Consider the following 12552-nt stretch of genomic DNA (forward strand, 5'->3'; position numbering starts at 1 on the left):
GCCAGGCCATCCCAACCACAGCCAGGGCATCCCAACCACAGCCAGGGCATCCCCACCGCAGCCAGGCCATCCTAACCACAGCCGGGGCATCCCCACCACAGCCGGGGCATCCCAACCATGGCCGGGCATCCCCACCGCAGCCGGGGCATCCCAACCATGGACAGGGCATCCCAGCCATGGCCAGGGCATTCCCACCCTCCAGGTGGGAGCTGTCTGCAGGGCAGCTGAGACTCAAAGAGCAGCTCCTCAGATCCCCGCAGCCAGCAGCTTTCCGCACGTTCCCAAATATGGTTATAAAGTCGGACCAGGGATGAAGCCACTCCAACAAAGGGGACGTGTTACCTCATGGAGCGACGTCATGTTCTGGCAGGGCTGGCCCGTAGGCAATGGCATCATGCTCTCTGTCCCTCTCCTCCCCAGCCAGGAGGGCTGGGTGGGGGCTTTTTCACACAAGAGGCTCCCAGGAACCGGAGCGCTGCTGTCTGCGCAGGGACCCACAGCATGGCTCATTTTACAAGTTATTCTTAGACTGCCACTGACTTCATCTCCTCATTCCCAACACTGAAACAATGGAGCCAAAGGCGAGGGGGGCACTGGGGAGTCACCAGGGGCCTCCTGTGCTTGTGGAGGTCAGCAAGAGCTTCTGCAGGGCGCGCCGGTGGGACGAGGAGCTGGCTACAGGGATGGCCACCGTTACGAGAGAGTCTTTTCACACCAGGTCCCACCTTCTGAGCCGCTTGAGTGACCAGGAGCCGGCAGTGACCGGAGCTGGCGCTGGACATGGTCCTCCCCTCCACTGCCAAGGGGCGACTTAATGTGGCATAAAATAAGGCTTGAAACATCAGGCATCACCCAGCCCTGCTCTGCCTCTGTAACATCACACTAAAAGATGAGAACAGAGAAGACCTTCAGCTTGGGAAAGCAGCAACCCAAATATTTAAATAAAGTTAATGTCCATAATTAGTGCTGCACATAAACAAGCTGTCTGCAGTTTCATCCAGCTAAATGTCAGCCCTGCAAATATACATTTGTTTCATGCAAAGTTTGCAAGGAAACCAAAGATGCGATAAACCCAACTATCTTCCCAGCACACATGGCAGAGCTCAAGAAAGGAGACCATGTTAGATGCCTGCAGCCCACATCCAACCAGTTTCCACACAGATACCCACTTCTTCCCCAAAAAAGCATCCACCCAGGGAGCCCCCAGGTCCTGTGGCATTGCGTGCCAACACACAGCTCTTTCAACGCCCAGCTCTGGTCTCTTGAAAACCCAGAGTGTTTCCAAGTCAGCATGTTCGGAGCCCAGTGGTATTTTATTTTACCATGAAAAGTGAGCCCTCTGTAAGCTGTAATTTGGGAATTACACAGCTGAGCTACTAAGTGCTTAATCTTCCTCACAGAAAATGAAGAGTTTTCAATAAATGTTTAGGTATTGTTGATATTGATTCACCACCGGGAGAGGGGATGGAGTACATAACCTTTGGGTCCTGGTTTTTTATTATCCTATTTGTATTTATTTTAATGTGAGGCCTTTGCTTGAATAGCTATCCTCTAGGGATATTATTTCTCTGTGAAAAATAATAAAAACACGATGCTGTTTTTCCCCAGCACCCTAAGTTCTGCTGTACACAACAAACGAGAGTCACAGGCAAGGTTCACAGGTTGCAGGAGGCTCTGGATGCTCTTGAACTGACAGCAGCGATACATCGCTGAGCTGACACAGGAGCTGGAGCCAAGAGATGCAGAGAACTCCAGGAAAGTCTTCTCCCAAGCACACATCCAGTTTGCAAACACTGACACAGTATGAAAAAATATTTGCATAGCCTCTTCCTTGGAAACCTTCTGGGGCATCTGTGTTTTGTATCCCAAAAGGAACAGTGGAACAACTTGGGCATCAATACAGCATGAGAACTGTGAACCAGGGACCTCCCGATCATCTGAAATGCCCTGGTGAGACTTGTAAAAAACTTAATGCCACTTCGTAGTTGAATTCAAGCTGCAAGCCAGCTGAGAGAGAGACTGATAAGGCAGCATCAGATCAAAAGTAATTTCTTCAAACAGCTGGGAAATACTTCTCTCATTTCTTGCACTGAGAGAACAGTCAGTACATTGTCAGGTGTTGCACGGCACTGGCAGCACACAAACGAGGAAAACAGCCACGAGGCAGCAAAACACGGCATTTACAGGGGTTCACGAAGGATTGAGGATTTAGGAGTAACATCACCTACCAGTCAAAGCCACACACGCATGGCAGGTAAAGTGGACACAAAGAGGGCACCCTGGATCCAAAACAGTGTGAGAACAGATGGGGAAAGTCTCACGGCCAAATGCCACGAGGCGGCTGAGGGACAGCATCACCGTGTCCCTTTATCCCTCCGGGTGTGGGAGCAGCCTGGGGTGAGCACAGCACGCTCCCCGCTTTGGAGCTTCCCCTGTCAGAGCAGCACAAAGGTGACGCGGACCTAACAGGAAGATTTTGCGGCCATTTCCTCCTCAGTCGTTTGCGAAGTTTGAGCTCCAGCCCCCCAGGTCCTGCTCCAAAATCCCCCAGCCCATACCTCCCGCCGGGCACGGGGAGCAGAGATGACTGGGGGTGCCACCAGCCTGGCTCCGTAGGCTCCGGCACAGACCCGCCGGCATCTGCCTCGGAGCCGAAACGGACCTGACTTTGCACCCACCCCTGGTAACGCTGGCCCTGTAGCCAGATCTCGACAGTCACTTCCCACGAGCGGTAACACTCCCTCAAACGCTTTCCCTGTTGTAGCTGACAGTACAAATTTGTTTGACCTTTAGCTAACAGCGATCTCTAACAGACGAGCAAGTTTTCCAAGTTCCTGGGTGGTTGCTTAAGCAAAACATTTTTGCGTGCATTTTAGCCCTGTCAATTGATTTTCATCTCCGATATGTTTTACCAACATTTCTTTTCACTTAAGAAACTCCCTGTTCCAGGCTCTCACCAACACCCTTCAGCTCAAAGCATGGGATGCTAACTAAAAATAGCTGAGATGGGGAGAAGGACAACTAAAGACCAGGAAGACTCAACCAGGTCCAGGCCTGGCAGCGTGTTGTTAGCGATGGAGAACAACTTTCAGCAGCGTTTTGCAGCACAGCCTGTGCCGGAGAGATGCTGAGCCCCTTACTTATTTTCTTCTTCTCCGGAGAGAAAACTCTGGGATTTGGGGCAGTCACATTAGCACTTGATATGTTTAAAAATAGCACAAAGTAAATGGTGCTGCTCTGTGAAAACAATGATGCTGAGCACAACCACAGAGTTCACAGCCCACTGCCTGCGACAGAAAATCCACAAACCAGGGGAGCCCGAAGCAAAAAGAAAAGTGCAGCATGTTCAGGGCACAAGACTTGGCCAAGCCACGGCTGCAGCACAATCCAGTTTGTGTTTTCCTTGCAATCCTGATGTTATGTCTGCTTTCTGTGGTCTCCTCAGTGAGGGACAGGCTCTCCAGATGTTCTGAAGCCCTGGGACCTACCCAATACATGAGCCAGTTTTGGAGAAGGTGGGAACAGGACACAAAGTTACTAACCCTTGCCTTTTGGCAGTCTGCTTCTTGCACTAACAAAGAGCAACAGGAATGACTCACAGATTTTTAACGTGATCATTTATCCTAACGACTCACGTACTGCAAGCCATGGGGCTCCTCACAATCAGTTCCTGCATGAAGCTTAAGCAAGCAGTTCCCCATCCTTCTAGAGAACGTTCCCATCTTCACATAAAGACTCCCAGGGACGGGTCGGCCATCACTGGCTTTGGTAAGCTGTTGCAGGGTTAGTCAGTTAGGCTTATTTCTGGTCTGAATTTGCCTAGTTTGAGTTCCCAGGTGCAGGATTCACTCTGCCTGTCCACTAAACTGAGGGTGTCCTTCTATTATGTTTTCTGGTTTTCACCACAAATACTCCCTAGGCTGCAGTCACCTACCACCTTCTTGCTGGTGCAGCAAACACCAGCTGCCTCTCAGGAGACAGTCCTTCAGATAGGCTTTTGCCTGGATTCTATAGGACATCACTATCTCCATGAAGTGAGGACACCAGGAAATACAACCCCTCTGCTCCATAGTTCCCCGCTTACACGTCCCTGGGTTGCACTGATCATTTTGGTGGCCATATCCTCCATTGCACGCTTGACTACCACACCTTCCCTGGCCGAGTCCTTGCCTTCCAGGAGAAGGTTCCCATCCTATACACCAGGCCTGCCTTCCTTGGTCCCAGATGTATGATCTTACACTTGGCAGCATCATTGCTCTTTTTTGTGACCAAGTCTCCAACCAAAGCAGAGCTCTGTTTCCTTCTCTGTGCTTTGGCACTCTCAGTACAGTATCACTGATGTTTTTTGTCTTCCTCCAGTCTGTTGACAAATACACTAAGGAGGCAGTCAGCAACCAATCTTTGAGACTTCACTGCGACACAGCTCTTCATGATGTCTATCCTTACATTTTGAAGCCAGTGTTTAATCCCTTTAATATAGGTAGTGCTGATTTTTTTCATTCCAATTTCTAACAAATATATGTCACATAGAGTCAAATACCTTACAGAAGTCATATGTGTATTACATCAACGTCATCATCTTCATCTACTCCATCTGTAAACTTACTTAAAAGGCAGAGGTTCATGAGATCTATTTTCCATAAGTGAATTTTCCATGTTGATTGCCACTAATTACAATATCCCCTTTAACTTCTAGCTAATGTCCATGCTACGCACTGTATTGTTTCTCCTTGGGCTAGAAAATCAGGACACCAGGCTAATTAATGTTTGTACCACCCCATTTATCTTCTGTTAACACTGGCACCGTGTTCATTTTGATCCAGTCCTTGGGAATTTCCCTACTGCCCAAAAAACTACTAAAAGTGAACATTAATAGCCCAGAGGGCTCTTCAGCCAGATCTTTTAAAATTCTTGGATGCAAAATATCTGAACTTGCTAGTTTAAGAAGGTTTAACATTAATAGCAGCTGTTTAACATCCTCTTCAGTTACTGTTGGAGTGGAAAGTGTTTCATCATCCTCATATGATACAAATACATCATCTGGCTTTTTTCCAAATAGAAAACAGAAATAGTTACTGAACGGTCCTGCCATTTCTGTATTTTTGTTTATAATTTGAACATCTCCATCTATTAACAGACTAGTATCATTTAATTCCTTTAGTTCCCAATATACTTGAAAAACTCTTTATTCTTCTCAACTTTGCTGGCCACAGACTTTTCCTTACATTCTTTTGCTTATCAGTGTTTGAAGGGCTTGAGGGCTCAGTCCATACTCATCACTATCAACATTTCTCTTTCCCAGTACTGTATCTTGTATATTTATTTTCCATAACTGCCTTCATTTCTCCTCCAGGCTCCACCTGGTTTTTATGCAAGGTATAAGGCAAGGTAGCCCTGTATATTGATTAATACAGAGGTGCACATCAGGATCAAGGCAGACCCCATCACCAAAACCTATCTAGCATCCCAAATGAGGTTTTCCCTAGAGATGCTATGGGCCCAAAATGCTCTCACAACATTAGAGGCAGGGTTTCAAGCAACACGGCTCAACACAGATCAAGACAGTCCAGATACACCATCTGGAGCTGCAGAAAGACAGCACCCGTCCCCAAAAGACTGGCCCTCCTGACCTGCAGACATGGGAACAGCCGTGCAGGAGGCACAAGGCTCAGCACGGAGGGGAGCAGCCAGTGTGGGGCAGAGCGGGAGGACTCCAGGAGCACTTACAGCAGATCTGCTCCGGGCACCTATTGCTGTGTGCACGACAGACAACCCCTTTAAGAGTGCCAAGGACCTGACACCCCTCACAGCTTTGCTCTCCCATCCCGTGCAGTAAAGATGATACTGAAAGAGAAAATTACACCAGTAAAAAAATGAGTGATCTCCCAGATCCTCCTATAAAAACAGGACCAGTCCCATAAGATATTCCTCAGGGACGGTTACAGCCTTAATTTGAAGTCCCAGTTGCTGGGGTTCCTGTCCACCAGTGGCTGTTCCATAAAAAGCGTATTTCAGTGTTCTCCACTCTCCATGCAAACTTTTTTTTGTTCAATTAAATCCCATCTCTCCATTTTCTCTAACTCTGGCGCATCTACAGCAACTCTTCTTTGTCCTTGGCATGTACACCCTTGGATACCTGCAGGATGTTATTTTGCACCCAGTAAGCCAAAGTTTTCATAGTTTTTCCAATCCGTCTCCAGAAAACAGTAATATGTGGCACTGTGTAAAAGCCGAGCTGCAAGAACAACATGCACAGCTCCCGCGGGCTGCAGAGAGGGACCTCTCTGCCACCAGCACATGTGTGTCCCTGCAGCCCAGCAGCAGCCCAGACCAAAGCCTTCTGCAGCTCCAGCAGGGACGTTGGGCGTTTTACATCAACAGGGCTTTGAGCGACATGCCCGGCCCGGGTACAGCTCCACAGGGCTCTGTGTGTGTGTGTTTGTTTGTGATTTTGTGAATAGGGCTGCTTAGCACGTTGAGTCCTCCCCGTGGGGATGATGTGTTAGAGCGGATTGGCTCGCTATTCCCTGAAGGAAACATCTGCACATTCCAGACACATTTTGTAACGGGAGTGAAACCCATCCTTGAAGTGAAATTTTACAGCCTCCACAGAGCAAAATAACGATTGCTGGCAAGGACCAGTGGAAAAGTAATGTTTAAAATATTATTACAGGGAAGTGGCTGCCAGAGCCTCAAATTAATCATTTGAACGTGTCTCCGGAGCGGAGCGGTGCGTTATGTAACGCTCGTCCAGCTCCAGCCCGAAGCGCGGCTCCTCTCCAGCCCCGTCCCGGTGCCCCGCTCCCCTTCCCTCACTGAGAGCCAGGAGAGACCGAGGGACCCAACACCCGCTGCCCTGCCACACGGACACTGGCCACGAGGACAAGCATTCCCCTCTATGAGGTCTCGTTCAAGAGATTTTGGCCGGGCCTGGGGTCCAAATTTCCTCCAGGTGCCCAGTTTCTTCTTGTATTAAAGAAAACCCCAGGAGAGACAAGGACAAGGGCCATTTCTCACAGTCACCTCTGAAGAACGGTGTTTGCCACAGCTCTCCACAGCAAAATGAGCATCAGAGGAGCCGGAGGGAGGCTTGGCTGCTTCCCACCACGGCCTGCAGAGGAGGGGAAGCTATAGGTCTGCTGGTTAAACCCTTTGGGCACTGGTCTTCAGCCAACCTGGTCTGCTCCTGACGGCCGTGGGGCAGGTGGCAGAACAAGGACATTATCTGCGCAGCATCCTCCCCCTCGCCCCATGCTGTGTAGTGATCTTTAACTCACAGGATCCAAATATGATAAAAATGCAACCGACGTTCAAAAAAAAAAAAAAAAGCCTCTAAAGGAAAGCAGGAACACAAACAGCAGTGGATGCAGACACATCTACGGGGGAGGAAGAAACAAAACGTTTGGCAGCCTGTACCAGCAAACAGGAAGAGAAGAAGTGAAATGAGTATGTAAGGGAAACAAGTCCTGCGCTACAGCAACCAGAGAAAAGCCTGCAGGCCCTCAGGAAGGGATAATCTCTCAGCAGCAACAAGGGCAAAGCTCTGTTATTCATCAGGCTGAAGATACCACAAACGTAGCCAGAAACTTTGCTGATGAGGACTTCTCCATCTCTCCTAGTCCGCAGCTGTGTCGGGGGATCCAGCCCTTCCAGGTGATGAGGTCTCAGCCCAGCCTGTGCCAAATTTCACTGCCTCCCCCAGATACACGGCATGAACATGGGGGTGGCATGACCAGAGCGGTGTTTGTTGGGAGCTGTGAAGGCAGAAGAGACAGGGGAATGGATGACTCGTTTCAGGGAACGCTGATGGGAAAATGGGAGGTGAGGAGTGGTGTGTGAGAGCAGAAAAGTAAGTCAGACCAGTGTGATCCATGGGGCCAGCACTAGGACAATTCCAGGTGGCCCAAAGACCCAGATGCTACTGGGCTGCTGTAAGCAGTGTGCCGAGCAGTGTGCCATCGGAAGCTGAGCCCAGCAGAAGGGTTGTGGGTCTGCAGATGACAGCTCCTAAAGCCCTGATCTCCCTCTGTTTCAGGCTGGGCATGCAACATCAGGCACGACTTCTGAAATGTTGGCCAAGGTTTTAGGTTTGCAGCATCTCCTCTACTTCTGAGTGTCACTGAAGTATCCACCAACAAACATCATCTACGCTAGTTCCTAAGGCACATCTCCTTTCCTTTCCTGGCTCACTTCCACGCTCCCTGGATCCCTGGGTGTTACAATATTCTGGGTTTGAAATTAGATATAGACAGACAGACAAACAGATATACACACAGACAGACACACATACAGACAAACAGGTATTTTGCCCCCAAATGGACTTTCTTATTCAAATACATTTTATCAAACACAGAAACAATCTGGGACTGTTGTTTTAAATGCCTAAATATGTGTTTCATTAAAGGATCCAGGCAGCAGTTCTGCAGGAGTTGCTGTGTCTATCAGCTAAATATAACACTTTTGGAGAAACTGCCTAAATGTGTAGTTAACATTCTGGTCTGCTGGGCAATAACAGAGATTTAGAATCAACCCTAGAGGTTTCCTCTTTTAAGCGGAAAAATAAGCAAACCTGATTAATTAAGCACCCTAAACCAAATGGGAGGTGTGCGGACTGACCAGAGGCAGAGGTGCTCTGGTGGCAGGTGGGCCTGCGTTCCGGGTGGTCTCCGTGCGTCACAGTTCCTTCTGAAGCTTGAGATAACAGTATTTCCACAATTCCCAGGGAGAAAAGGCTTCCAGTCTAGTTTCGTTGTAAACATCTCTCTAGCACAAGGGCACCATAATTCAAAGTCAGGCCCATGAATCCCTATTGGAACAGAAATGCTCAAGGAATTCATTAAACAGCAGCTTTGGTTGACGTTATATGCCATAAATCACAGGGCATGGTAAAGATCCAGAGCCAGTCTGCAACTGGACAGACAGACAGACAGAAAAAAGGGGAATGGTTTACAAGACGCCGAAAGACAGGCCTTTCCTTAATCCCTGTGTTCCGGTGCCGATACTGATACGAGCTCCCCTGTATTTTTTCAAATGTGGTTGTTTGGGTTGGAGGGCTCTGCTCTGAATGTTTTTGGAATATGTTCACTATAGATCCTTAAACATCTTCCTTCTGAAAACAAAAAACAATTAGAACCCAATACAGACCTGCTGGTTCCAGTACAAAATGCATTTGCATGTTTCTGGCATTAATAATCTGTGTGGTTGGGTTGCTTCCTTTTAGCATTAGAAAGTCTTCTGTGATGCAGTCAGAATATTTCTACTCCAAAAAATGCTGCTGTTCAGAGGCCCCAAAGTAGGTACAAAGGGAAATGAGCAGCTTGCTTGGGCCTCCGCAGGGCCCCGAGCTCTGCAGCAGAGCCGCCCCCTCTAGAAGACCTTGTGAACAGGCGTGGGAAACAGCAACCGATTTGTCCTCTGCACGAGATCTCCAGGAGAATGTCTCTTTGCCGTTGCAGTGAAAGAGCTGACAGTTCCTTGTGCTGCTCTAGCAAGAGGGGACACAGGCACTGCAAGCAGAAAAACTGTGGAAACCACACAACACTGCTCCTCTCCCTAGCACTGCCTCCACTACCAGGATCAGAGTGTGTACAGACTGAGGAGTCCCTGCCATTCTCCTTATCCTTCATCACCTAACCAATCCTGGTTTAGGTACAAGCACAGAGGCTTCAGCAGAGACAGCTGACCACACACTCCACAGAAACTGTCCACCCTTCCCTCTCAGGAGTTTCAAGGGAAAGCACGAAGATGGAAATCTCCCTTCTCTTGAGGCTCCTCCAGCAGCCAGGTCAGACCCATCACCCAGAAGCCATCAGAGGAGGTTTGCTCTGGTCACTGAGCATGCTCTGTGCTTCTTCAGTGGGCTGTCAGGCTCAGTATCTGCAGATACTGCTGCTAGCATGGTGGAGGTCCTCATCAAGTCTGATCGTGTGCCAGGCTCAGGTGTAGGTGATGTACATTTCTGGTTCTTTTCTGGACCACTGTGCACAGGAGTCTGCTCAGTGTCCTCCTCTGAACCCATCCTGCATCACTATCAGCTAAACTCTGGGTTTTAGTCATATCTCCCTCATCAGAGGAGATGGGCCTTTCCCTGCTCAACCCATCAAAACAGCTGACAAATGATCCTGCTAAGAAGGGCAAAGGACAAAACCACAAGAATTATAGGGAATTTTAGGACAAAACTTGTCAAGCAGCGATGGGACAAATTCAGCCCTGAAGCCAACAGACGTACCCCAGGGATCCACTCGTTTCTACGCATTGTACATTAAGAGATGCCAACAGCTCCTCAACGTGCAAAGGGTGCAGATGGCACAACTGACACATCAGCAGTGATGCAGCTGGAACAATATGAGCCTGACGCTGCAGAAAGGAAGGGTTTGGATCTCACGGGTTAAACAGGACTTGCACATCTACCTCCCTACCCATTGCTTGGAAAATTTAAACTCCAGATAGGAGAGAGCCAAAACTTTAACATGATCTGCCTGGGACGAATAACTGTCCACACTTCTGCCAAATATTAATGGCTGATAAATCCACTACGCAACATATCTGGAGGTAACGGGGTGGAGACCAAAGGACAGATCCCTGGAAAGAGCTCTGGAAGAATGCTCCGGTCAAGTCATCAGCTTATCCTTGAACGATGCAACTGACCTCAAGATAACCTGCTTTTACACCGCTCCCCTCAGCTCAACTCTCCCCCTTGACATGGACTGACCTCTACCTGTCCAGAGCAATGAAAACAATTGACCTGTGACCTCTGGCGCAGTCAAAGACCCTCTTGGGCTTGCCTCTGCTGGCTGTGACACAGCTTCTGTGCTGCTTTACCGCAGCCCGCAAGACCTTCAGCAACGGCAGACTCTTCCTACTACCTGCTGCCTAGAAGCGCTCATACTGCAGTCCCCGAGTGGAGAAGCTGGGACTGCCTTCAAAAGCCACCACCGGCTGAGAAAGCAGAAGTTGAGTGCTTCTTGGGGGAGAACTTCCATGCTTCCTTGGGGAAAGACACCCTGATCCTTCACAATTTCCACAGCTTAGTGCCAGGCATCACCCCCTGTCCTGGCATATATATTATCCATACGTGTACACAAGTCACATGTGCTCTCAGGTCAGGAGCACGGTATTTCTAGAATATCTGTTTCAACTTAGCCTGGGGAAAAATAGGAGGAAATCACAGCAGCCATTCCATAGCCTACAGGAAAGAGGCTCAGAGGTCCCAGTCTGCTTCCTAGAGGAACCACAGTGGGCACAGCAGCTGGTGCGACAGGCTAGCTGTACCCACATCCCCCTCCTCACAAGGAGGTGCCTGTTTCTGCAGACTCCTTTCACTGATCAACTTTGGAAATGGGATGTCTCTCCCTCAAATTAAACACATAACGGAGACACAGTTGGTCTGATTTTGTTGTGAGGGTATCACAGAAAGGATAATTTCATTCACTTCAGACTAAAGGTCATGTCAGTGATCTGTTAAAGGGAAGATCACTTCAGTGTCTGTTCCTTTCTCCCACAGGACCAATGCCCATAATCCTCTTTTTAAAACACCATTATATGGAATAAACTGTCCAGGGAAAAAAAAAGGCCTTGCAACTCTGCTAATCTTCCTAATGATTTAATACCTGCAAATACTACTGGGAGGTATTCCTTTCCTGATCACATTAAAAGCTGTCCTATTACACATCTCACCACACTTCAGCGTCCTACTGTGGATTTTTTTTTTAAACAAAGCCAATTTCTCTGGAGACTGAGTAGGGGTTTTAGCTCCCACCACCCCCCTCAATTTCAAAAGACCTTCTAAATGCCTGCCTGGGGGATTCCAATAAGTCCTGGCACAGATCCTCCAAGTAGTAGCAAAGCTAAACAGGGTATGGCTGTTATTGTAGAGATCACTCACTGCCAGCACAAATACACAGACTGGACCATTCAACCTTTTACAGCAGGAAAGTCACGGACAGTTGATGATTCACAATCAGCATTTTTTCTTCTACTACAGCCACCCTTTTTCTTTAATTATTCTTTCTTTCTGGCAAGCATCCCTTCCCTGCAGCTTTTGCGATGCTTTTTACCCCAATTTCTTAATCATATTAGCAGGAACAGGCAGGGGACATCCCAGAGTCCACGATTTGGTTTCTGCATCTGCTCAAGACACTGTGTGCCACAGCCCTGGTGAGAAGTCCCAAGCGAAGACTGCTGTGGTTCAGCTAGCCAGGGCTAAGCATTCCCCCATGTACAAGACCAGAACAATGCCTGCAAAACACTCCTGTCCCCCTCAAGACCTCAGAATAAGGTTGAAGTGGTTTCATGGGCCATGTTTGTGCTGGCTCTGTGCCCAGGGGTGAATCTCACCAACGGCAGCCTATACTATGTACTTTTCTTTTTTTCTTTTCATATGCAAAGCCAAGAGACATTTCTTTCCCAGGTCAATACGTACAGGCACGTCAAACTGTAAAATCTGTTAAAATTATTGCCTACTCCCCATGCAAGCACACGCTGGGACTGACACAGTGGCTCAGGGGCTCAGCACCCCGTGGTGCTCCCACCTGCCCCCCTCACCAAAGCAAC

Source organism: Aptenodytes forsteri, unplaced genomic scaffold, assembly GCF_000699145.1.
Source record: "Aptenodytes forsteri isolate BGI_AS27 unplaced genomic scaffold, ASM69914v1 Scaffold55, whole genome shotgun sequence".
In the NCBI taxonomy this organism is placed as follows: Eukaryota; Metazoa; Chordata; class Aves; order Sphenisciformes; family Spheniscidae; genus Aptenodytes; species Aptenodytes forsteri.